Raw genomic sequence first — 27,620 nt, 5'->3', positions numbered from 1 at the left:
GGGAGAGGGCATGAAGCCTCCCTGGAGAACAGGAAGTCTGCGCAGTAGCACACTCCTCTTTCAACTTTTTTACGTAGTGACAGACTAGATAAAATGCCTTAGACAGTATATAATGCAGCTCCTCCTCTCTCTGTGTCTTTTGCTGTCTTTGGTATACATAGGTCAGGCAGTGTTTTTTTGTTTTTTTTTGTTTGGGGTCCTGGCGACTGGCACAAGTAGCACAGATTCAGTGTCAGGGGTAAAAGCACTGCCCAGAGGGCCTTATTCAAAGGCACTCGCAAAAAGCGAGCGCTCGCTTTGAATCAGGGCGGGCGCTGGTTTTTTTAGTTTCGGCCTCCTGGCTGCTCGCATAGCTATGGTCAAGACCATCGCGACCATCGGGCTTGCGACGAGACCCTTGTGGTAGGATCTCGTGGCCACAAGCCCCAGAGAGCTTCTGGCTCTAATAGAGCCGGAAGCTCTCTCACTGACATCACTGGTGATGTCAGTGGGGCAGCCCACAAACGGCAAGCGTTCGCTTGGGAACGCCTCCATTTGAGAAGCCACCCCCCGGCAACACCTACAAAATGGGGCAAGCTGTCGATCAACATCGACAGCTGCCCCTTTTGTAGTGAACCACGGGGCAAGTGCTTTTTGCACTCGCTCAGGGGGCTCACGCACGCGTAGTGTGCACGCCGCGTGTGCGCACTGGACCACCATCAACCCGCTTGCGAGCGGGTCTGAATCAGGCCCTCTGACCTCAGCTCAGAGACATAGAATTTATGAATCATTCAAATTTACCCAATGGTATTGTCATCGAATCATATCTGGGGATCCGCCAATTAGGTTGAACTTTTAAGGGAGAATGTTTTATTTACCTGAGCCTTCTTCTTCCCTCCCCCCCTTGTCCTCCCCCCTCGGCGTCTTGTCCTCGCGGCTGCTTTCCTATACTATCTGGTTTAGATGGTGGAATGCTACATGTATCGTTAGTGCGATAAATAAGAGTACAACAAGTATAATTGTTTTATACTTTACAAGCTTTTGGTCTCAACAGAGACTTATACCCCTTTCAGACATCTCGAGATTCCCGGGAATTTGGCCTGCCTCAGCCGCGTCTGTCTGAAAGGTACCCCTGCAATCGACCAGGGTTTTTACCCTGCTCTTGTGTGAATGGTGCTACCCGGGAATTTACTCCTGGGCTTCACCAAAAAGCTCCTGATTGGCCTGGACGCGGCTGCCTGTTGATGAGATCAGCAGCAGCAGCCGGACAGTGGAGGGCAGACGCCACAGACGCACACATAGCACTAAAAAGGCAGTGCATTGCAACAAGGCGGATTTAGTTCCCACAACAGCTGCAGAGAGAACCTCAACACTACGAGGTGACAGAGGAGAGCGTGCAGTACCAGGTGGTTGGAGAGTGGTGCCAGGTGTGTAACATTACTGTTTTATTACCTTATTAAAAGAGCTTGTTTCTATTATTATATGGCATACATTTTAAAATACTGAAATATTAATTAATACACCAATACAAGAGATTTATTTTTTATTCATTTGCTTATTTATTTATTTATTTATTATCTAAATTTTCTGGGTTTTCTTTAGCGCGGTAATCTTTCTTTTTTCTGTGTACAGGTGGTTGGTGATCATGGCACATTGGAAGGATGAGGAGGTCCGTGAGCTCTTACATGTGGGGGGAGAGGAGGAAATAAAAGCTCAAATCACAGGCACTGTTAAGGATGCCATGATCTATTGCAACATTGCCAAAATCTTGGCCACCCGGGGTATTGTGAAGACACAGCAGCAAGTCCTTAATAAGCTAAAGAGCCTAAAGAAAATACACATAGGTCCATGACCACAATGGTAATCGCAGTGGTGTGGGAAGGATGGAGTGGGCCTTATATGATTTATGCACTTCGGCTTTTGGGCATACAGCACTATGCAACCCCATTGCTCTATCTTCTTCAAGTGATGCTGGCACACTGTCTGCAACAACGACATGCACGCCTTCAACAACTCCTGAGAGCAGCCAGCAGAGCCCGGCATTATCGCAGGTCCTATTTGATGACGCAGATGAGGACTCATCTAATACCATCATCATTGAACCAAGCACTGGCACAGATGTGATCTCTCCAACGCAAAGGCAAGATTCTGAGTCTGAGCCACAGACCCAGGGAGACAAGCCCACCCTACGCAGTAACAGTAAGTTTAATTCAAATAACTTATGTTCTGCTGCATTAATCTATGTAATGTTGTAGTTCAATTTCTAGTATATAGTAGAAACCGTATTGTTTCTGCGTTTATCTTGTAGTGGAGGATGGGCACCGCATGCAAAGAGACGTGCTGCTTTTTGAATTGGGACCATTTATTGTTTTGTATTTCAAATATTTTTTACATGTGTTGCTCAATGTTTTCTCTCTTTTACTTTCAGTTTTCACAGTGCCAACACGTAAAAAGAAGAGCAAAATTGATGTTGCTACCAAAGCCATGACAAATATTCTTTGTGAACAACAACGCGACCTAGATTCGGAATGGCAGACACAAGAGGATGCCAGACTGCAGCGGTTTATGGCCAATGAGAGAGAAATGCAGAGTCATTTGCTAAAGGAAATGATGGCTATGCAGGAAAGGCTTAGTCGCGATAACCGCAAATTTTTTACTCAAATCTTGAGCACAATCCACTACAAACCAAAACATGTTCCACCACCCACCCATTTTGGGCACCAAGCTAATTATCCAAACTAATTTGGGGAACCATCCCAGTATGTGGAACAACCTCAATCTCCCAACTCATTTGACCATACATCGCAGTATGACCAGCACGCTAATTTGCCCACAGCATTTGGGCAAACTACATACAAGTATGCTCAACAACAAGCAAAGCCCCCCCCCAGCATTTGGGCACACATCCCAGTATGCGCAACAAGGAAAGTCCCCCCCAGCATTTGCCAAACATCCCAGTATGCGCAACAAGGAAAGTCCCCCACAGCATTTGGCAAAACATCCCAGTATGCGCAACAACTAAAGTCCCCCCCAGCATTTGCCAAAACATCCCAGTATGCGCAACAAGTAAAGTCCCCCACAGCATTTGGGCAAACTACATCCCATATATCCAAGCATCCGCAAACACCTCAGTCATCCTCAACATTTACAGATAATACATTAGATAATGTACTCGAAGGTCAATTTAAAGATACTTTGCCAGCTAATACTCTGTCACAGGAACTTACTCCTGTCAAAAACCCAGAGTTTACAGTTTACCGAAATATTTAACTGTGGTAATCAAATATACAGTATCTAGTGATGTTAACTAGACATATCCGTATCATGATGTTGAAAATGTTATGGTTACTGCTTGTGGTTTTTTTGTTTTAATGCCTCACAGCTATATGCGCACTTAACATTGTTCTCATTGTCTACGCTTCGACAATATCAATCCATACATACAGATGGAGTACTTTGGGTTCTGAAGTAAATGTGCACTTTTATTTATTTTTATACTATTGTTTGGTTTTGAATTGTGTTGTATTTTGGGCAACATTATTTAGTATGTAAGAAATATGGAAATGCTTTCAAACTTCGTATGCAACTTAAACAAAAGGCCTTTATTAAAATAAAAGATTTTTTTGAACAATTCAAAAATTTACATTTTTGTATTTATTACAATAACATAGAATTAATGCTTTTTGAAATAGTGGTTCTAATCAATTCAATGTCATTGGTTCGATAAGCAAGTGAGGTTGATGAAAGGGTAGAAGGATCACTCCCAACAGGCTCCTCCACGATGTCCTACTCTGGCAGGTATTCTTCTCGTTGTATCTCACAGATGTTATGCAAGATACAGCATGCCGCTACAACATCAGTAATCAGCCTAATGTCCACATCGTTTCTTTTTAACAAGCAGCGCCAGCGTCCCTTCAGTCTCCCAAATGCATTTTCAACAACCATTCTAGCTGAAATGAGGGTATGGGTGTAGGCGATCTGCTCGTTCGAAAGCACAACCTGTTGGCTGTACCCTTTCATCGACCACCTCCGTAGTGGATACGCAGCATCCCAAATGATGTGGATTGGTATCCCCACTCCATCCACAAGCTTGGACTTCTGCAAATAGAAACAAATATTACAGTTACTATTAAAGGCTTTACAGGTAACAGTGTTGTATGCAGATACGGTATATCAGAGCAAATTGCAGGTGACATCCCAAAAATCATGTTGTGGTTCAGTATGGAAGATAATACATATCGGTTTTGCAATAAAAAGCATGACATAAATGTGTGTATAGTTACCTCACGAGGAAACAGCCAACCATTCTGACTCTCCTCCGCAATCTTGTAGAGATCAGAATTGGCCAGAACACGAGCGTCATGAGCACGACCAGGCCAGCCAATGAAAACATCAGTGAAGCTGTGAGCAAGATAATATCCAATTAAAACTAGACATATAGACCATGTGAAGTAGAATCTGATTGGTTGCTAGGCCCAACATCTCCACTTCAAATAACCCTCACTTTATTAAATATACCCCTAACTTTTAAATACACTACAATATATACATTTATTTATTTATTTCAAATAGAAAGCGTATATAAGATCCGGTTACAACTATACATATAAACTTTTTAAACACACAACATTTGAGATACTTTACTTTCCATGCAGGTCACAATATATATCTAATTAAAAGTAATAAATGTGGCTTACCAATACCGATGGTCAACGACGGCTTGCAGAATGATGGAATGCCATCCCTTTCTGTTATAGTAGTCTGCTGGGCTATCTGTGGGAGCAATTATGGGGATGTGGGTGCCATCAATTGCCCCAGCACACTGTGGGTAACCGCGGCGCAGAAACCCGGACACTTTCTCATCCAGTCGCTGCCCATGGGCTAGGGCAATAAACCGGTGGTACAAGGTATCCAGGATGGCCTGGGTCACTTCACGCACCAAAACACAAACCGTGGAGATGCCTACACCAAACAAGCAAGATATTGTGCGGTACTCACCAGGGGTAGCATACCACCACAAGACGATCGCAAGCCTCCTGCTCGGGGTAATGGGCTGTCTCCATCGAGTAGTGTGCCTGGTAAGTGAAGGGGTCAGGAGTTCCAGGATGTAATTAAAGGTGCCTTGCGACATCCTAAAATTTGCAATCCATTGGTTCTCTGTAAACCCCTGAACCGCAGCCCAGAAAGCCTCCCCATGCTGTCGATCTCGAGACCATATTGTGCGAGATGACCCTCCGGTCACTCTCAATATGGATGAGATGCAGGACATTACCAAGGCTCTCCTCCGGCGTAGGTAATGTCAGCCCTTGGATGCTCTCTCCACCACAAAATGCTCCCTTCTCCTCAGGAACTCACACTGTACGATTATGAACAGTGTGAGCAGCTTCAGCCATGCCTCAGTTGCTGTGTAGCACACCAAATCCACCAGACAATAGAAGGTCTCCATGCTACACAGATGCTTGGAAATACAGCAATGCCTGATAGATGCCCCTCCCAGTCCCCTTATACCAAACCCCCACCTTTGCATGACCTCATTAATGTGTGCCAGCATAACGTCCACTTAAAATGACAAAACTGTGATTTGCTGTGTAAAACTCTGAAAAACCCTGCTCTTGTCTGAAAGGGGTCTACACGCGAATTTCCCGGGTAGACATTGTAGTGTGAAAGGGGGGTCTTGACCAAATACCCGGGAATTTGCACAGGAGAAATTCCCGGGTCTGAGCAGGAAATTTCCCGGGTTGTATATCTGAAAGGGATATTATTTGTATTATTGAAATAATATGAGATATGGTAAGAACTTACCCTTGTTATCTCTATTTCTACGAAGTCCATAGGGTTCCACAGGATACCTTGGGGTATAGGTGTGACGTCAGTCGCAGGGCACCAAAGAGTTAAGCTTTCAGCCTCCCAGGATGCACTGGGTCCCCCTCCTATACCCCGCCCCCGAGCCAAGGCACCTCAGTTAGTTACCAAGCCATAGGCCGGAGGAGGAGAAGGAAGAGAGAGAACAAAGATCTGGACACATACAAGAATCACATTCTCACCAGAGGGAGACGGAAAACCGGTGACCAGAGCAAAGCCCATCTGCAGCACAGGTGCGACAGGGCGGGAGTCCTGTGGAACCCTATGGACTTCGTAGAAATAGAGATAACAAGGGTAAGTTCTTACCATATCTCATATTTTCGACTTCAGGGTCCATAGGGTATCCACAGGATACCTTGGGGATGTCCCAAAGCAGTATCCTTTAAGGGTGGGGACGCTCCTGTGCTGAAAGGAGAATCCGCCGCCCGAAGGAAGCATCCTGAGAGGCGAAGGTGTCAAACCTGTAATACCTCACGAAGGTATGGACAGAGGACCACGTAGCACCCTTGCAGATCTGGACTGCAGAGGCACCACGTCGAGCTGCCCACGAAGGACCCACAGACCTAGTGGAATGAGCCTTCACAGAAGGAGGAACCAGCAGGCCTTCATGAAGATAAGCTTCACAAATAGCCATACGGATCCAGGCTGCCAAAGTTTGCTTTGAAGCAGGCCAACCCTTTTTACGGAAGCCATAGAGGACAAACAAAGCGTCCGACTTCCTAAACGAAGAAGTGCGGTCAACATAAGTCCTTAAGGCACGCACAACATCCAAAGAGGCCTCACCCACGGGAAGACCCGGTGAGTTAAAGGCCGGAACAACGATTTCCTCGTTAACATGAAACTGGGAAACAACTTTGGGAAGAAACTCGGGCCGAGTGCGGAGCACTGCCCTGTTCCCATGAAAAACCAAGAAAGGGGGTCTACAAGAAAGAGCCCCTAACTCAGAAACACGTCTGGCCGAAGCAATAGCCAGAAGGAAAACAGTCTTAGCTGTTAGCCATTTAAGATCCACTGAGCCCAGTGGTTCAAACGGCGGTCCTTGGAGAGCCCTCAGGACCACAGCCAAATCCCAAGGCGCCACAGGTGGAACAAAGGGCGGCTGAATGCGGACAACACCTTGCATAAAGGTGCGCACATCCGGGATTGTAGCAATCCTACGGTGAAACCAGACAGACAGGGCCGAAACCTGTACCTTCAAAGAAGCAAGGCGAAGCCCATGATCTAGTCCCGCTTGCAGGAAGGCGAGAATCCGAGACAGACGAAACTCCCGCGGTGCATAACCTCTCGGTCGACACCACTGGAAGAACGTATGCCACACGCGATGGTATATCCTCGCGGAAGACGGTTTCCGAGCTCGCAACATGGTACGTACCACAGAGCTGGAAAACCCCCGGGACCTCAGCATGGCCGTCTCAACAGCCACGCCGTCAAAGACAGCCGAGTCAGGTCCGGGTGACGACAAGGACCCTGAGACAAGAGGTCCGGTCGTAGCGGCAACCGCAGAGGACTGTCCACGGACAGACCCTGAAGGTCTGAGAACCAGTGCCCCTCTGGGCCACGCGGGAGCTATCAACAGGAGCGTCCCTCCTTCCTGTTTGAATTTCCGGATTACCCGTGGAAGAAGGGAGACCGGAGGGAACAGATATGCGAACCGGAACGTCCACCGGACGGACAGAGCATCCACCAGAGACGCCCCTTCGTCTCTTGTGCGAGACCCGTACACCGGCAACTTGTTGTTGTGCCGGGACGCCATGAGGTCGATCTCTGGAAGACCCCATCTGTCCACCAGTAGTTGAAAAACGTCCGGGTGCAGGGACCATTCCCCCGGATGAACGTCCTGGCGACTTAGAAAGTCCGCCTCCCAATTGAGCACTCCCGGGATGAAGACCGCTGATATGGCCGGAAGATTGCGCTCCGCCCAAACCAGGATCCGAGACACCTCTACGAGAGCCGCCCGCCTTCGGGTTCCTCCTTGCCTGTTTATGTAGGCCACGGTGGTAGCGTTGTCCGACTGGACCTGTACCGGGTGACCCTGGAGAAACCGATGGGCCTGCTGGAGAGCATTGAAGACCGCACAGAGTTCCAAGATATTGATTGGAAGCTCCGCTTCTGTCGGAGTCCACCTGCCCTGGAACAGATGTGGACCCGAAACTGCTCCCCAGCCCCGAAGACTGGCGTCCGTAGTCAACAGGACCCAAGTTGGAATCCAGAACGGACGTCCCTCGCTGAGGTGGGTCGTCTGTAACCACCAAGCAAGGGACAGGCGAACCTCCGGGGTGAACACAATCGTCTGGGACTTCAGAGACTGAGGCAGCCCGTTCCACTTTGACAGGATCAGGTGCTGCAGAGGTCTGGAGTGAAACTGGGCATATTCCACCATGTCGAACACCGACACCATGGAGCCCAGTAACCTCATCGCCGAGTGTAGAGACACCCGGCGGCTGTGCAGACAACTGCACACCCTTGACTGCAAAGCAGAGATCTTTTCCTCCGTCACGAAGATCTTTTGCTGTCCCGAGTCCAATAAGGCTCCAAGATGCAGAATCCTCCGAGACGGGATTAGAGTGGACTTCTGCCAGTTGATTAGCCAGCCTTGCCGTTGCAGCAGGGCAATGGTCAGGTCTAAGTGGCGTAACAGGAGCTCTGGAGATCCCGCCACCAATAACAGGTCATCCAAGTACGGCAACATGCGGACTCCCTGCAGCCGCAGAGAAGCCGCCATGACCGCCATCACCTTGGTGAAGACACGTGGTGCTGTTGCCAAGCCAAAAAGCAACGCCCGAAACTGGAAGTGGTCGCTGCGGATTGCAAACCTGAGGAACTGTTGATGGCGCAAAAGAATAGGGACATGCAGGTAAGCGTCCTGTATGTCCAATGACACCATGTAGTCCCCCGGTTCCAGCGCCAGAATGATGGACCGTAGGGTCTCCATCCGAAACTTCGGTACCCGCAAAGACTTGTTGAGTGCTTTGAGGTTGAGAATCGGACGATACGACCCATTGGGTTTCTGTACCAAAAAAAGATTTGAATAGAAACCCTGGCCGATCTGGGAGAATGGAACAGGCACTATAACTCCAGCCTGGAGCATAGTGTGCAATACCTTCCGCAGCTCCGTAGCCTTGTTCCAGTCTGATGGTGAAGAATCGAGCCGGGGGTCTGTGCCGGAAGGAGAGGGCGTACCCGTGGGAGACCACCTCCAGAACCCAAGTGTCTGTCGTAGTGACCAACCAACACTGGGCGAACTGCAGCAGGCGGCCTCCCACCCTGGGATCCCCCAAAGGGAGGCCCGGACCGTCAGGCCGCAGGCTTGTCATCTGGCTTGGGGCCTGGACTTCTGGTACTCCATGCCTGCTTCCGGGGCTTGACCGATTTCCTAGGGCCAGCCTGACGAGGAAACGACTGTGGTTTGGGCCTGCCCTGGGCCCTAGATGACCGAAAGGACGATGGTCCAGAACCAGAAGGAGCAGCGGCCGACGGGAGACAAGCCGATTTGGCTGCCGCCAGCGTGGCCACAATCTTATCCAGATCCGGACCGAAGAGAACTTCTCCGGTAAACGGCAAGGCTTCCAGACCCTTCTTGGAATCTGCGTCCGCCTTCCAGGATCGCAGCCACAAGGTGCGACGAGCAGCTACCGCTGCTGAAGAAATTCTAGACACCAGAGTACTAATGTCTAGAGCCGCCTCGTTGATGTAAGTGGCCGAATCACGGAGATTGCCAATCAACTCCGCCTGTTCGGCCGGACAGTCGGAATCAAAAGAAGCCTCTAATGAATCCGCCCAGCGCTCCATCGCTCTGGCAACCCAGCAAATGGCCATAGCCGGCCGTGCTGCCCCCCCCGCAAGGGAATAAGCGGACTTCAGGCAGATTTCCACCTTGCGGTCCGTAGCATCCTTAAGGGAGGACATGGATGGCATCGGCAATGTGGCACTACGGACAAGACGGGTCACGTGAGAATCCACCTGTGGAGGGGATTCCCACTTAGCAAAATAATTATCCGCGAACGGATAAGCCACCGCCAGGCGTCTCTGCGGCTGGTATCTGTTGCCAGGCTGTTTCCACGCCTCCTCTAAATGGTCCACCAACTGACACGAAAGAGGAAAGACTGTGGCATCGCCCTTCACATCTTTGAAAAAAGGCATATTTAGACTTAGCCGCTGGGGGAACTTCGTCCTCAATCACCAAGGCTGTGCGGACCGCCCGAATAAGTCCAGGAATATATACTTTGGACTTAGCATCAGCGTCCTTAGTATGGAGAGGTTCCTGATCGTAAGGATCCAGAATCTCCCCATCATCAGACGTCACTTCGTCATCCTCATAAGGAGCGGACAGAGACGCCACCGGCCGTTTATGAGGCCGCATCACAGACTCCCCTTGCAATACATCCGACAAGTGCTGTACAGAACTCGTCAGGGAGTTAACCCACGCTGGCTCCTGAGAAACCGGGAGCGGGGAAATAGGGAGACTGTGGGGTACCACCAATTGTCGTGGGAAACCCTGCATGGGTGATGACACCACAGACTGCTGGGACAAACCCATCGGAGTAAACGCGGGCTGCGGAGCTAACTGGCCTACTAAAGCTGTTAGCGCCTGAGCGAAACAAGCCCAGGGCGGCTCCTGTACCGGTGCTGTAACCGTAAGAGGCCGCGCCATGGACAAACACTGCCGGCAAAGGCCCTCCACGCTACCCTCCCCCTCCGCTAACGGTACTTTACACGTGGTACACTGTAGCCGGAGGGGAAAATCACTTTCAGACATGATGGCACCACGTATGTGACCCCTCTCACCAATTATATATTAAATAGGCGAGAGACCACCCTGCAGCACCGCACCGCAAGGGCTTAGCAGAAAGAACAGGGACAGTAATAAAGCTGACAGTTTAGAGAAGAAAAGTTACAGGCAGCGCTGGCACAGTCACATACAATGCAAAGAAAATCAATTCCTGCACTAACAGCGCTGATCACTCAACTACACAGACACAGGGCCTGGTAGGACACAGCGCTGCATACACAGACATGACCACAGCGGAGGAGGGGTATGCGGGGGGACCCAGACCACGATGCTTCCGTCCAGTGCTTCCAGCAGCGTTCACCATGCGTTGGAGAAGATGGCCGCTGAGGAGCAGAGAGGAGGCTGGCCTGGGGGAGGAGCGCTGACACAGGGCCAGTCAGCACAGTGCAGAGAGGGCTGTGTGCAGCGGGGGAGGCGCCGGCTGTGAGACAGGGAAGGCGCGCTCCCCTGGCATGCATTTAACCCCTGGGACGCCGCAGCGCTACCGCTCTGCTGCGGTCCGCTGTCCCAGGGGGTAGTGGAAGCGCAGGTTGGTCGCCTGGCTCCACGCTGCAGCCAGTCCCCAGGGAGCCCCCTGCCTGGGGACTTAGGACCATGTGATCAGCGGGGACCCACCGCGGGACCCCGCTGCTTACCTCTGTCCCCCTTGAATCCGGCCATGGTCCGGAACATCTGGGGTCACCGCTAGCTGTGACCCCAGATGCCCACCAGCATCCCCGGATCAGTACCGGCGTTCTGGTACCGGCGGGGTGTAGGGAAGACAGCATGGACGTCAGGACTGACTGTCCATGCTGTTCATCCAGATGTGCAGCCACAGCTGCATGAAGAAAAAGCTTCAGGGGCTCTTTCTAGCCCCCACTCCAACAGGTGCACCCGACTCCGGCCTGGCACCAAACTAAACTGAGGTGCCTTGGCTCGGGGGCAGGGTATAGGAGGGGGACCCAGTGCATCCTGGGAGGCTGAAAGCTTAACTCTTTGGTGCCCTGCGACTGACGTCACACCTATACCCCAAGGTATCCTGTGGATACCCTATGGACCCTGAAGTAGAAATCTGTGTTTATCTTGTTATATACAAATTGTTTAAATATTGACAAACACAAAATGTAAATTGATATAATTGTACATTTTATTCAATGATCAGCTGTTATGACATCAGTTACAATATGTATGTTTTGTCTTCATGGTGTCGAAGCTGGATAATTGGCTGAGACGGAATCTGTTTAAAAATAAATCTGCACGACGCCATTTTGCGAATCCCATATCATTAAGTACATATGGCGATGCTATTACTTAGCGTCGTGCGTTTGCCCACTATTAGTAAACTCCATAAAACACACACTGACATTTATTTAATACAGTTAATATAAACGCACTTGCTGAGCAACTCCCATAACTTATTGCACATTCATGCATAAAAGGTTTCCTAGCATAAAGGGTTAACATTAAAGGTTATATGTATTACCGATCATGTTGTAAAATGAATGTATTTAATAACTAAGGTCTAGTACATGATAAGTAGACCATGTTTAGTACTATACTGATCCACTGCCGTTCAACAGATTTTCGGTTCCATCGGCAAGGAGATCGCAACATGCGTCTGCAAGTTATGGATTGTGAAGATATTAGGTGATAGAAATGTAATATATATGTAGTATTTCCCTTTAGATTAGCATACCAAGAGCAGGAAAACCAAGAACAAAAGCAGCAACGGAAGACCAAGAACTACCCCTGAGCAGGGGCTATTAGGTAGAGCTAATTTTTACAGAGATATTTGTTACAATGAATCGCTTATGTATGGTCAAATGTGCTTAGCATATATTTTCACTTTACCAAGCTTTATGGGGATGGCAATAATCAGAGAAGAAGGGGCAACTGCTTGCGATAACTATTAATATGTAGGACAAAATAAAAGCACTGGCAATAGAGCTGTTTGCCCTTCAACAAATAGGCCTAATGGCGGTCTTGTTTCACAGTCTCTCTACCTTCTTGTGGCCATCATTCCCAAACATGTAACTTTTTTTTGTTATCACAAAGTAACCAAATATGGAGTGTTCCCTGGTTTGGGAATATAGATCTTGGAAAACTGAAGTCAATCTTTTTGGTTTATTCTGCTGAAGGGTATAAATGCATAATGCATTGGTTACAAATTAGTATAGTGTATGTTCAGGACCATTAAAGTTTAAATATTTTTTTTATTGAATCGCCATTATTGATTCCTACCTATCTATACCTTCTAACAATCGATTCTTGCCTATACCTTCTAACAATCGATTCCTGCCTACACCTTCTAAAATTGTCGCCCATTCAGCGTAATGAGTCGCACAACACAGAACCAGGTGTGACCTTACTGTGCCCCTCTCTTGCTGCCAAAGTGCATAGGTTTGTGGAGCAGAAGAGGTTTTCCAGCGGCTGCTGGGATTGGCTGAGAGGGGGCGTTCCTTGCAAAGTACAGATTTGCAGAGTGATTATTAAAACAACTTTTAAGCCTAGAGGGTGTTCCTTTTTAAAGATGTTCTTTGCTGCCTGGAAAGGTGTACTGTCATTTTCCCCCTGTAAAAGGACTTTCATTATGCATCTTACACTTTGGCGCAGAAGCACATTTTTAGATGCACTCAGCAAGGTAATAAAAACGTTTCACATATAGAAACATGAAACGTAATAAAACCATGGATGTACCTGTATCATACAGGTGCAGCCATGCATAAGTACGATTTGTAAGTGGGTCCTATATATATATATACAGTATATATTTGTAAATATTAGTTAAGGGTTTTTTTTTTTTAAATAAGTTATTTGGTGTTTCAGGTTTAGCAGACTGTTAAATATTGATGATGTTATACTGGTATTGGTATTAACATTTCCAGACGTTTATAATAAAGCATTAATGACAGCTACCTTAACATAACTATTACAAGCTTCAATCCATAGAAAATGTAGTTCTAAAAATAAAGCAAATAAAGTAGTTTATAAAAATAAACTCTACAGTACAAGCAGGTTGGGTACGGTCAGAATGTCGGCGGTCAGAATAGCCTAACCCTAACCAATACTTGCCTATTTTTGAAAAAGCATTTCAGGGAGCTTATGAAAGCACCACCTATGAGTGCGGCGGTAAATGGGATTTTGGTACTTACCAGTAAATCCTTTATTTGATTCCACAGGGGACACTGGAAGCTTAGTACACTGGGGTATAGAGGCATGGATAGTTGGAGCTGGCACTTTAAATAATTAAGAAGTGTGAAGCTCCTCCCCCTTTATGCCCCATCAGCCCTCAGTTTAGAAAAATGAAGACCGAGAGGAGTAAAGAGAAGCAAAGATCACACAACAAACAGAACTACACAAACACACAAAACCAACCAAACAAGCAGGCAAAGAGCGCTGAGGTAGGTGTCCAGTGTCCCCTGTGGAATCAGAGAAAAGGATTTATCGGTAAGTACCAAAATCTCATCAGTCTTACGGAAAGACGCTGTCCGAGCCACATAGACACGGAGAGCTCAAACACATCCAGACTCGAGGATACTCCGGAGTCCTCAAACAAAGAAGGCACCACAATGGGCTGATTTATGTGGAAAGCCGACACAACCTTAAGAAGTAAAGTGGATAGGGCCCTAAGATCCACTCTATCATCATGAAAGATAAGGTACGGGGGCTTACAAGACAGGGCCCTCAACTCCAAAAGCTGACGGGCCGAAGTCAATGCCAGAAGGAGAGCCGTCTTCCAAGATAAAATACTTGATATCTACCTCATCAAGCAGCTCCAACATGGAAGACTGAAGAAACGTTAAGAACTAAATTCAGGTCCCAGGGAGTTGTAGGTGGAACAAAAGGCGGCTGCACCCGCAATACTCCCTGAAGAAAAGTCTGCACCTCAGGTATGAGGGCCAATTTGTGTTGAAAGAAAATAGGAAGGGCAGATATCTGCACTTTTTAAGGACCCTAACCAGAGACCAGCATCTAGCCCCGTTTGAAGAAAAAGCAAGCCTAGATAAATGAAAAATTCTAGATGGAAGGTCCCGACTGTCAAACCATGCCACATGAGACCGCCACATGCGGTGGTAATGTGCAGCCATAAGCAGATTTCTGGTGCGAAGCATAGTGGGGATAACAGATTCTGGGATGCCACCCAGCTGCACTAGGTTGGGGTGCACGAAAGGACCCTGTTGCAGGAGGTCCGGACTAAGTGGTAGGGGCCACGGGTCGTCTGATAAGAGAGGCCGAAGGTCTGAGAACCAACACCTTCGAAGCCAGTCCGGTGCCACGAGGATGACCGAGGCCGACTCGTGTTTTATCTGCTTTAGTAGACGAGGAAGTAGAGGAATTGGAGGGAATAGGTAAACTATGTCGTAGGTCCATGGAACTGCCTCTGCAGCTGGATTCCGAGTTCTGGACACATTTCTTGGTAGCTGATGGTTCAATCGAGATGCCGTGAGAACCACTTGAGGCCGACCCCAACGACGGAACAAGGCTTGGAATACGTCTGGGTGAAGCATCCATTCCCCGGGGTCGAGATCCTGGCGACTGAGATAATCTGCTTTCCAGTTGTCCACTCCCGGGATGAACAGCGCTGACAGGATCACTGATTGTCTCTCGGCCCACTAGAGAATCCGAGTAACTTCTCAGATCGCCATGCGACTTGGAGTTCCGCCCTGTCGATTGATATAAGCGACGGCCGTCGTGTTGTTCGACTGTACCCTCACCGGATGAGCCCACTCACACAGAATCAGAGAATATACAGATCAGAAGGCTAATAGGAGACAGAAGGGAGATTCACACCACTCTCTTCCCTAAATGACTGGATTCCCTGCACGCACCAATTATAACACCTCAATGTACTCACAGCCCTTTGAAAGGATCCTGTTGTAGAAGGGATGTCACGCAGGGAGAGAGCCTGCGCTGTCAAGCTCCGCCCCTTCTTCATCCTCGGCTCCAAGATGGCCCCTAGTATTATCTACTATGCTCCTGGTGGGGCATAGAGGGGGAGGAGCTTCACACTTCTAAATTATTTTAAGTGCCAGCTCCAACTATCCAGTATCCACTCCTCTATACCCCAAAGTACTCATCTTCCAGTGTTCCCTAGTGGATGAAAGAGAAAAGTGGGCATGTACTGCTACATCTGATCTACTTAATGAAAACACACTGATAATTTTCAGAAAATGCATGCTACCATCATTGGAATCATTGGGCCTGATTCAGCAAGGAACGCACGCAAGCAGACGCACGCACCCGTCCGCTGCGAGAAAATGCTAGTCGATGCATACGCACAAGATGCAGACACCCAGCCCCATATTAAGCACGCAAGATAGCGTAAACATCGGTAATATCAAGAGACATCTGACTCATTAGCATAATAGTGGTTGACCTGACCTGCCGCAGGAATTTGGCTGCTTCCTGTGTACAGCTTACGGTATGGCTGGGTATGCCACCGCAATGTCTTAATTATGCATGCCACTATAACGGCGTTATAACACCTACGTTCGCCTGATCACCCCCCGTCACCACCCACAAATGGCACTACCTGTCAATCAATATCGGAGGGGTCTGCATACACACTGCGTGTAGTCTGCGTACCCTAACCCAATCGCACTGACCAGTTCGTGCAAGCACAGTGTGATGCATATGCATGCGCAGTACAAAACCATCGGTCGAGTACGTGTGTTCTCTCCTGTGCATTCCTTGCTGAATCAGGCCCTTTGCGCCTTATGACAAATGCAGGTAAATGATACTAATGATCCCATTTGAATGTATATAGCTCTGCTTCTTTTATATATAACAGCTTCATAATGGGGGTGAGGTGCAATCAGGGAGTTTGCTGGACTCTTCAGGGAGTCGGGGAGATTGCTGCTATTTCATGGAGCCTCCCTGACAATCAGGGAGAATTGGCAAGTATGCCATAATCCAGGCGTCTTCAACCTTGGCCCTCCAGCTGCTGTGGAACTACACATCCCAGCATGCACTGCCATAGTTTTAGCATGCTGTTATATCAAAAAGGTGGCAGTGCATGCTGGGATGTGTAGTCCCACAGCAGCTGGAGGGCCAAGGTTGAAGACCCCTGCCCTAATCCCTAACCCTCCCACTAACCTACCTTTCCTGCAGCCTAACCCTAACCCCACTAGTAGTGCCTAACCCTAACCCCAAACCTAACCATCCCCCTAGCCCTAATATTTACAGTTGGGATTCTGGCTGCTGTCGGGATTCCGGCGTCGGTAATCTAAGCACCGGCATCCAGACCGCTGGATGGTTACTACAACCCACACAAGCAATAGAAAACTTCTGCAACACAGCGGTTATAGTTTATTTTGCTTTGAGGACTTGGCAGGGAGATAGTTAAAGCACTGTATTATTATATTGTTTTATCCTTGTCATGTTGTGCACAGTTTGGTCTCATGAGAAATGACTCATCAGCAGACAGCGAAAGGGTCAGAAGTGATCAGAGGAGATAGGGAGAGTGACAGAACAAGTAACATTCCCATTTCTCACAGTAAATGAGGCTCCAAAAGGTGAGAACAAGGATTTGTTTGGGGAAACCCTTTAGGTTTGAAATCAAAAATACAAAAATACAAATAGAACGATTTTTACACAGCAGTCCCTTCGTAACATACTGTATATTTGTTGTTGTGTTTATACGTAACCCTTTGTGATAGTGGGTCTGATTCAGAGCCGGACGTTCTGAAAGAGCGTTCGCTCTGAATCAGGGCGTTTTGGTTTTTTTGTGCGGCCTCCTGGCCGCTCGCATAACTGTGGGTGACCACCCACAGCTATTGCGAGCGGCCAGGTGATGGTCGCGATGGTTTGCGTTACAAAAAGTGTTTTCCCTTGTAAAAACAAGAGCAAACTTTGGCCCTGATTCAGAGCCGGACGCTCTGACAGAGCACTTGCTCTGAATCAGGGCCGGGCTATTTTTTTTAGAGTGGCCTCCTGGCCGCTCGCATAGCTGTGGGTGACCACCCACAGCTATAGCGAGCGGCCAGGAAGATGGTCGCGATGGTCAAGACTATCGCGACCATCGGGCTTGTGACGAGACCCTTGTGGCAGGGTCTCGTTCCCGCAAGCCCCAGTGAGCTTCTGGCTCTTAACAGAGCCGGAAGCTCACCACTGACATCACTCGTGACATCACTCGTGATGTCAGTGGGGCCGCCCCAAACGGCAGGCCTTCCGTCAGGAACGCCTCCATTTGGCCAGCCATCCCCCCTGTCCGCCTCCAAAACGGGGCGAGCTGTCGATCAACATCGACAGCCGCTCCTTTTTGGTGCGAGACCCGGAGCGACGGAGCGCCCTATCGCTAGCCGGGTCTCGTGCATGCGCACGTCAGAGCTGGCTCCGGCGTGCGCATGCGCAGTGGCCAAACATCGACACACTCGCGAGCGCATAGCGCTTGCGAGCGGGTCTGAATCAGGGCCTGTGTCCGGAGGAAAGTGATGTCAGGCATCATCCATCGTAGCCAGAACCAGATTAAGGGGTCCACTTTATCACTTTGGAGAGTGATAAAGTGGAGAGAGATAAAGTACTAGCCACAGATCCTAGTTGTCATGTCACAGGCTGTGTTTGAAAACTTACAGTTGGTTGGTACTTTATCTCCATCTAAGGCTTAGTAAATAGACCACTAAGTCCCCTTGAAGCTTCGGCCACCTTCCCCTCTCCATTCGTCATAAAAAAACCACATACAGATGAGTCCTCATACACCTGGGGGTATAATTACTAAAGTGCGGGTTTTTAGAAATGGAGATGTTGCCCATAGCAAAAACCTGCACTCAAGCAAATATATCCCCTAGCGTCTATACACCATGCGGCGCAAGACGCCCGATGCAACTGAGCTGCTCCGAGAAGTGTTACATACCGACTTTTTCTTTACATTTTGTGCCGAATTCATATTGCAGGTGCAGCAAATCATCACTCAAAGTGCAATAGAGACGCTGGGCTGCGACTTCACCCACCCAAGCACTGGCTTTACACACGTTACAAAATTGCAGATGAAGCACAACGGAACTTGGCGTAAGAAAAATCCGCGGCCCCTGCATCGTGGCACTTGGTATACAGAGTCATTCGCACACAGATGTGCAAGTGTCGCACATCACATTGATCAGTGTAACTAGCAAAGTCGTTTAGACGCTTCCAGTTGTTTTATTTATGCAAATAAAATGCACAATTTGAACGAGAAATACGATCGGCGCGGCCGAGAGGGGCTGTTTGGCACGACTGAAGCCACATAAAAACTGGTTACGATCTGTATCTCTTCGCAAATCCAAGAGATCACTTACAAAGAAGTACCAGCGGGCGTAGATCAGTCGATTATCAAAACTTCTAAGTAACCCTATGGTTACTCACAATGACCATCAGAAAGGAGACGGCGGAGCTTTTGAAACTGCGTGCAGGATCGCAGTCACTTGAAAACGGTCACGCCTGCGTTTGAGTCACCACCACCCCCCTAGTTGCCACCCATAATCGGTTCCTGCCTTCTTAATAACTTTGCAAACAAAGCCTCCCTGTGGGCGTCAACGGTAATCCATTGGACCGCATGCGCCGTGTGGCTCCGACGGACACGCGGTAAATAAACATTGGCCAACTGTGGAAATATCATGTTTACGTCCATCTCTGAATCTGACCCTAAATACACTACATTATATAATCAGTGCTACAGTATACTGATAAAGTTCAAACAGTAGGATTCCATCACAGCAAGTAGGCAGACACAGGGACACATCTCTTATCCCACACTGTGCATATACAGTATACTGTAGCCACTGCTTGCAGATGAGCAGACATTTGCTGGATAGTAAATACTTGATTTGTATTGGAAATTTCCTTCACGACTGTGAAGTCAGCAGCCCCAGGCATTAGTAAGCAGAAACTACTGTTACTTGGGCTGGCATGCCTGGGGATCTTCTCATTTAATCGATAAAAAGAGTAGGTGGCATTATACGAAGAACACAAAGTTTCACTAACAAATATCATCCGCTAATTTAATGTAGAATAATTTAGCCTGAAATGGCCCCGACAGGACATTGTTTAAGGATTACCATGTCTGAGCATATGCAGACTTACATACAAGTATGACAAAATGTATAGACTGTATATTTTGCGTTACAAAAAGTGTTTTTCCTTGTAAAAACAAGAGCAAACTTTGGCCCTGATACAGAGCCGGACGCTCTGACAGAGCACTCGCTCTGAATCAGTGCCGGGCTATTTTTTTTTTAGAGCGGCCTCCTGGCTGCTCGCATAGCTGTGGGTGACCACCCACAGCTATAGCGAGCGGCCAGGAAGATGGTCGCGATGGTCAAGACCATCGCGACCATCGGGCTTGCGACGAGACCCTTGTAGTAGGGTCTTGTTACCGCAAGCCCCAGAGAGATTTCGGCTCTAACAGAGCCGAAATCTCTCCCACTGACATCACTCGTGATGTCAGTGGGGCCGGCCTCAAACGGAGGCGTTCACATGGGAACGCATCAGTTTGGGCAGCCACTCCCCCGGCCCGCCCACCAAAGGGGGCGTGCTGTCACTCAACATCGACAGCACGCCCCCTTTGGTACGAGACCCGGAGCGACGGCTTGTCCGTCGCTATCCGGGTCTCGCGCATGCGCACGACGGAGCCAGCTCCGTCGTGCGCATGCACTCTGGGCCATCATCGACCCAGTTGCGGGCGCTCAGCGCTTGCGACCGGGTCTGAATCAGGCCCTTTGTCCATTCTTTAGTCAAAATTTTGTAGTCCATCAGTGTAAACCAGGCTTAGGCAATGTGTGACTCCTCATTTGTTGTAGAACTACAAGTTCCACCATGCCTTGCCATCTCTCTGCAGGCTGTTTCGCAACAGCTGTAGAACCACAGGTCAAAACAGAAACAAACACCTAAAAATAAAATACGGCCACATTTGTTTTAAAATTCCATGTAGCAGATGTTGTCCTTACCTTTGACGTGTAAGTTCCATTGTGCATCTACCCATCTAATGTGTAATACAGATGTGACCTCATACATCTATGCTCCGTGCACTACAAGTCACGTTACACATAACGCATGAGCAACGTGCAACTCGGTAGCGCTGAGCGTGTTTTCGCAAAGTGATGCGAATAGGACGCACAAGCAGCTCATGCTGATTAAAATGTGCCTATATTCTGTGTGCGCCTGCGGTTATATCTACATACAAAATGCTACGTTACAGTGTCAGCTGCTGTGACACTGTAACATAGCATTCCGCATGCAGATACAGCACAGGTGCACACAGAAGATAATATATGCTTGTGCGTCCTATTCGCCTCGCATTGCGAATAAGATGCATTTTAAGGGAAAAAGTCGCATGAAAAACCGCTCAGCGCTACAGAGTCGCTCCACGGCATGGTGCAACTAGAAGGGCTGTTTAACGAGCAAGGATGTTAGATGTATGTGGAAACATCTGTATGTTCTCTGAATCAATGGGATAATAATGTAAATACACCACTTCCATCTACTACAATCCCCATTGTCCTATCATAACATATCTTGATTATACTTAAATAACTTGGTCGTAATATAAATTTAAATATTGACTAAGTTAATAAATGAACAAATAGAGACAGAAATGGCAACATACAGTATGCACCCCCTGCAATAACTGTGACATTTGCACCTATATCTGCATGAATGCACCCATTTCTATATAAAAAAGTGCATGGGTATGCAGGCTGGGAAAGCGGCATTGGTGCAGGAGTTTGGGTGAGAAGGAGGCAATCGGGAAGCCGACTGCCTATATACCGGCAGCCGGCTTCCCGACTGTCTTATCCCGGCAAGGGTGAAATGCCGGGCGTCTAGATGTAGACGCCCGCATTTCCCAGACGCCGGGAGACCGGCGCCCGGCATCACGATCGTAGTGATGCCGGGCGCCGCGAGCGGACAGCCGCAGGGGGGGAGGGTTAGGTTTAGGGCTCCCGGGGGGGACTTAGGGTTAGGCACCCCGCCGGGAGGGTTAGGGTTAGGCTATGGGGAGGGAGGGTTAGGGTTAGGCACCCCCAGGGGGGACTTAGGGTTAGGCACCCCCCCGGGGGACTTAGGTTTAGGCAGCGGGGAAGGGGGTGGTTAGGGTTAGGCACTTAGAGGGGGGATTAGGGTTAGGCACTTGGGGGGAAGTTAGGGTTAGGCACCCCTAAGGAGGGTTAGGGTTAGGGGGGTTAGGTTAGTGGATATTTACCTATCCTCGATTGGGATTTCCAGCGCTATTTCATACCAATTCCTCTCCAATCCAGTCTCTTGATTTCAGCTTGTGATTGGATTTCCTACTTACACCGTTACCCCACCAGGGCTGTTAGAGGAACAGAAGAGCAGGGATATAGCTGCTAGGAGCAGCTCCCAGAAATAAGCAAAAGCTTTTACTAGTTCTTGGTGCAGCTTTAAAAGAAGGATATTTATGTACTCTATAAAAAAGTCAGAATTGCACATTCTTTTTTAAGTGTCCCCAGTGTTCCCTATACTTTCCATATAGCAGTTAGTTCAATATATATTACTTTCACTGGAAGTGTTAGTGGTACACTGAGCAAATTGTGGCAGCAATTGATGTCTCTATTGATACCGTGTAACCTTTTCAAATCCACCTTTTATTTTTCAAATCCATTACTGTCATAAGTGTCAACACAGACACCCAAAGAATTATTACTCCAAATATGGACAGTTTAAAAAAAAATGAAGCACAATGTGTCTACTGTGAAGCATAAAATCAACTTAAGTCACTTTATTCACCTTGATTTGCAGAAGTGCTCCAAATATATTGGCCCCCACAGGAAAAAAAATAAAACACATTGGCCCAAACAGGAAAAAACATACACATTGGGCCCCTCACAGGTAAAAACACACACAATGGCCCCCACCGGGGATAAAAGTTAAGTGCACCCTGCCTAGCTAATGCCTCTTTGATTCAGCTTCCCACCCTTCCTCCCTGTGCTTTGCTTGCCCTGGGTTTGGTGTCCGTACTGACGTTGCTCTTGCAGCCAGGGGATGCCAGCAGGTGAGCTGATTAGTGGGGCACAGCTGGTAAGCTCTCTTACTCAGTTGTTCTTGGCTGAATTCCCCTACCCAGGGGGCAGCAACATCATGTGGTTGGGTGGCTCACTGGTGTAGATACAATATGAAGGTTTAGGTTTGAAACCGTTTGAGTTGTCATCCTAGGGCAGGACACTGCCCCATTTTGTCACAGAGAGAGGACGCTACAGGGGTGCAGGGCCTGTGTAATCTGATGCTGGTCTTCCTGCCTGCTCTATCCTGCCACCATTTTTCTTCTTCCCTCTCTTATGAAAAAATTGTTGAAATTATTTAAACACCAATTACATGTGTTGAGTGTTTTATTTCTATAGTGGGGTGTGGTATAGGGTTTAATATAAAAGGTCAACAGTTAATGAGTCGGCGCCAGATGGTCGACATGCAACAGGGACAAATGATCGACAAGTACAAAAGTCGACTAACAAAAGGTTGACAGTGTAGAACGTCCACAGGGACAAAAGTCCGACATGTTCAAATTGTCGACACACAAATGGTCAACACCAAATAGTTTTTTTTTTTAAATTTAATCCTAATCCTAACCCTCCTCATAGTGACTAACCCTAATTCTCCCCCCGTGCCTAAATCTAACCTTCCCACAAGTGCCAAAATCTAATCACAAGTGCCTATCCATAACCCTCCCCCAGTCCCTAACTCTGACGATTCCCTCCGGCAGCCTAACTAACCCTCCCCAAAGTGCCTAAACCTAACACTAACCTTAAAATTTTAGAAAAACCATAACAAAATCATTTGTCTACCATTTTTGTGTCAACCATGTGTGTCGACCATTTGAACCTTTCAACCTTTTTAACTCTGTTGATCATCTACACTGTCGACCTTGTCAGTTGACCTTTTGTTCCTGACATGCAATAGGTTGACTGGGAAAAAGACCATTAAGTGTTGACCTATTGACTGTTGACCTTTACAATATCGATCTTCTATCCAGATACCGTGGTATGTTAGGTTAATTTTCATGCAACTTGCATCAGCACGATATGAGAATGTCAACATAATCGAAATGTCAACATGCTTAGCATATCGACATTGACCATGTCGTTATTCATGTCTCCACATATGACATATCGACTTGATAGAATGTCGACCTAATGTCCCATCAGTCATTTACCTGGTCCCGGCAGTAGCGGCGTCTCCAGCACTGTTTTCCGGGCCCCGGGGGCCAAGTGACAACTAATTCCAGCGGACATGTGTGACAGAACGGCGTTCTGGTGAGTATATCCCACCTATCCCTAATCCAAACCCTCGCAGCCTACCCCTTATCCTCCTGGCAGCTCCTAACCATAACCATTGGCATTATGAGAATGTACACATTTCACATGGGGACATTGTGAACATGTTGACATTCTGAGGCTGTCAACCTGGTGCCTGCGGACATTCTACTGTCGACGCTGTTGTGTCAACATTATGAATAACTGTTGAATATGTGACAGGATCCCCAATAGTGTGTGGGGGGTATTGATGGTCATAGAGGTCTAGCTTAGTAAACAAGGCGGCCTCTGTCGTTAAGGAGTTTTGCACCTTGACCAGTGCACAACTGGCCACTTGTCAATTAATCCATATTCTCTTATTTAAAATGAAAACTTATTTAATTGTGAAGCTGCATTAATCAATTTACATGTATTGCTGGCCAGTTAAGCTGGCCACACACTAGACCAATTTACAGCCAACCATCCAACTAGTTGATTGGTTGGAATGAAAACCTGGTAATGGATGAAAGCAAATGACAATCAGCAATTTGCTCCCAAACGCCGGAAAATGGACTAAAAACTGTTGTTTGAACAAATTGTTTTGATCAAACATTTAACAAACTTGTCTGACGACCATTTTCATCTGTTTTCTGGCAGTTAGGAGCAAATTGCTGATCATCAGTTACTCCCATACATTACCAGGTTTTCATTCCAACCAATCGACTAGTTAGCTGGTTGGATGTAAGTTGGTCTAGTGTGTGGCCAGCTTTACTCTGAAACCATTACATGCTCCACACACGTAATATGATGCCTTGGAATTAAAACGAGATAGGGCGAAATCGCTGGTATCGCAGGCAATGTGATTAGTAAATTGCGTTAGCTGAATCAGTACAAACAGAAATGCAGGAGTTTCATAATTCTACTCATGAGTATGAGAAAATATGGGAATATAAACATTTGCTACTATCACCTAATGCACTGATTGGCTAAAAGTTTAATTTTATTGTTTTTACCGAGAAATGTTTTAGCCATTTTTAACATTCAGATGAGTGTCATAATTTTGTTTTGTCATTCATGATGGACAGGTTTCCATCTATAATACATCAATCTAATATACTCATTTGATGTCTTGATATTCTTTTGGAGCTGCCTGTTGACAATCACATGGGACATTCTTACACACTCTAGTTCTAGTTTGCATGCTTTTACATTAACCGTGATTTCATTACATATCACCACAATTATTTTATATTGTTTAAAATTCACGTGTTGGAAAGAATAAAAACATATTGTCAATGTTTGATTACTATTACTTTGTACTAGAGATGAGCAGTTTGGTATTGTTGAAAACCAAATACACCTGAACTTAGGGGTACTGAGTGAGACCGAGTCCCGCCTCGGAGGGTTCAGAGTAGATCCGAGTACTGACTTGGGTCTTCCTGTCAGGTTCGGAACTCGGATCTACAAACCGGATCTCGCGATGCATTTAAGTCCTGCCCTCGTGATTTCAGGTGCTGTGAGGTGGTCAATATTGGCTGGAAATGACGGAAAATGAATGTTATTGGTGTTAATAATACTATAGGAACAAAAACAGGTTACATGATTATAGCTGTTTTTATAAATTTTTAAAGCAATCCAAAATCAAAACCAAAACCGAACCAAAACACTAGGGTGGTTTTTCCAAAGCCAAAACACAGCGGTCTGCGCACATCTCTACTGTGTAATCACTGGGCCTGATTCAGCAAGGAACGCTGTTGCTTATACGCACGCAATCGGATGCTTAATTCACACTGCGCATGCGTATGCATCGTAGTGCACGTGTGCGAGCCAGTCGCTGCGTTCCCTGAGGCTACGCAGGCCCATGACAGAGTGATTGACAGGTAGTGCAGTTTGTGGGTGGTGACGGGGGGTGGTCGGGTGAACGCAGGCGTGCCAGTGCGTTTCAACGCCGTTGCATGGATGTTCATAAATTAGCCACTGCGAAACCAGACGCCGCCTGAGGTCTCATAGCCTGTGCAGAATTAAGCAATTCCCGAGTCAGGTCTAACCTGCGTTAATTGTGCATATGGGTCCGATGTTACTCGATGTTACCGATTGTTTCGCTATGTTGTCAAAGTATACGGATGTGAGTAAGGGGAAGTGGGCATCCTTATGTCAGGCTGTGAAAGCAATGCGAATGCAAACATTTAAATGTCACCGCTGATATTAGCAATGCAGTTGCGTGCGTCTAAGCAGAATAGCAATCCGTAGTGAATCGGGCCCATTCTCTCCATTCATTTACATTTTTTCCCTTCCAAATATTCTACTTGGATAGGTCTCATTTGAGGGTAGGCAAGCATGCCCCTTACCCATACAGTGTCCAGCATGCATGTCCTCATACCCACACAGTGCCCAGCATATGCACAACCCCCATCCCCATACACTGCTCAGCAAACACCCCCATATCCATACACTGTTAAGCATATATCCCCCATACTCACACAGTGCTCAGCATAAACCCCGACAACCACACAGTGCCCAGCATACGCACAACCCCCAATACCAATACAGTGTTCAGCATACACCCGCCCCATACTCACACAGTGCCCAGCATACACCTCTCATACCCATACAGTGCTCAGCATAAACCACAACAACCACACAGTGCCCAGCATACGCACAACCCCCAATACCAATACAGTGTTCAGCATACACCCCTCCCCACATACCCATACAGTGCCCAGCATACGCACAACCCCCAATACCAATACAGTGTTCAGCATACACCCCTCCCCACATACCCATACAGTGCCCAGCATACACACAACCCCAATACCAATACAGTGCTCAGCATAAACCCCGACAACCACACAGTGCCCAGCATACGCACAACCCCCAATACCAATACAGTGTTCAGCATACAGCCCTCCCACATACCCATACAGTGCCCAGCATACGCACAACCCCCAATACCAATACAGTGTTCAGCATACACCCCCCCCCACATACCCATACAGTGCCCAGCATACACACAACCCCCGATACCAATACAGTGCTCAGCATAAACCCCGACAACCACACAGTGCCCAGCATACGCACAACCCCCAATACCAATACAGTGTTCAGCATACAGCCCTCCCACATAACCATACAGTGCCCAGCATACACACAACCCCCGATACCAATACAGTGCTCAGCATAAACCCCGACAACCACACAGTGCCCAGCATACACACAATACCAATACAGTGTTCAGCATACACCCCCCATACTCACACAGTGCCCAGCATACACCTCTCATACCCATACAGTGCTCAGCATAAACCACAACAACCACACAGTGCTCAGCATACGCACAACTCCCATGCACATACAGTGCTCAGCATACACCCCTCCCACATACCCATACAGTGCCCAGCATACGCACAACCCCCAATACCAATACAGTGTTCAGCATACACCCCCCCCACATACCCATACAGTGCCCAGCATACGCACAACCCCCAATACCAATACAGTGTTCAGCATACACCCCTCCCCACATACCCATACAGTGCCCAGCATACACACAACCCCAATACCAATACAGTGCTCAGCATAAACCCCGACAACCACACAGTGCCCAGCATACGCACAACCCCCAATACCAATACAGTGTTCAGCATACAGCCCTCCCACATACCCATACAGTGCCCAGCATACGCACAACCCCCAATACCAATACAGTGTTCAGCATACACCCCCCCCACATACCCATACAGTACCCAGCATACACACAACCCCCGATACCAATACAGTGCTCAGCATAAACCCCGACA

This window comes from Taudactylus pleione, unplaced genomic scaffold (genome assembly GCF_031769625.1).
Source record: "Taudactylus pleione unplaced genomic scaffold, aTauple2 ptg000610l, whole genome shotgun sequence".
Lineage (NCBI taxonomy): Eukaryota > Metazoa > Chordata > Amphibia > Anura > Myobatrachidae > Taudactylus > Taudactylus pleione.
Note: the sequence above shows the minus strand (reverse complement) of the source record.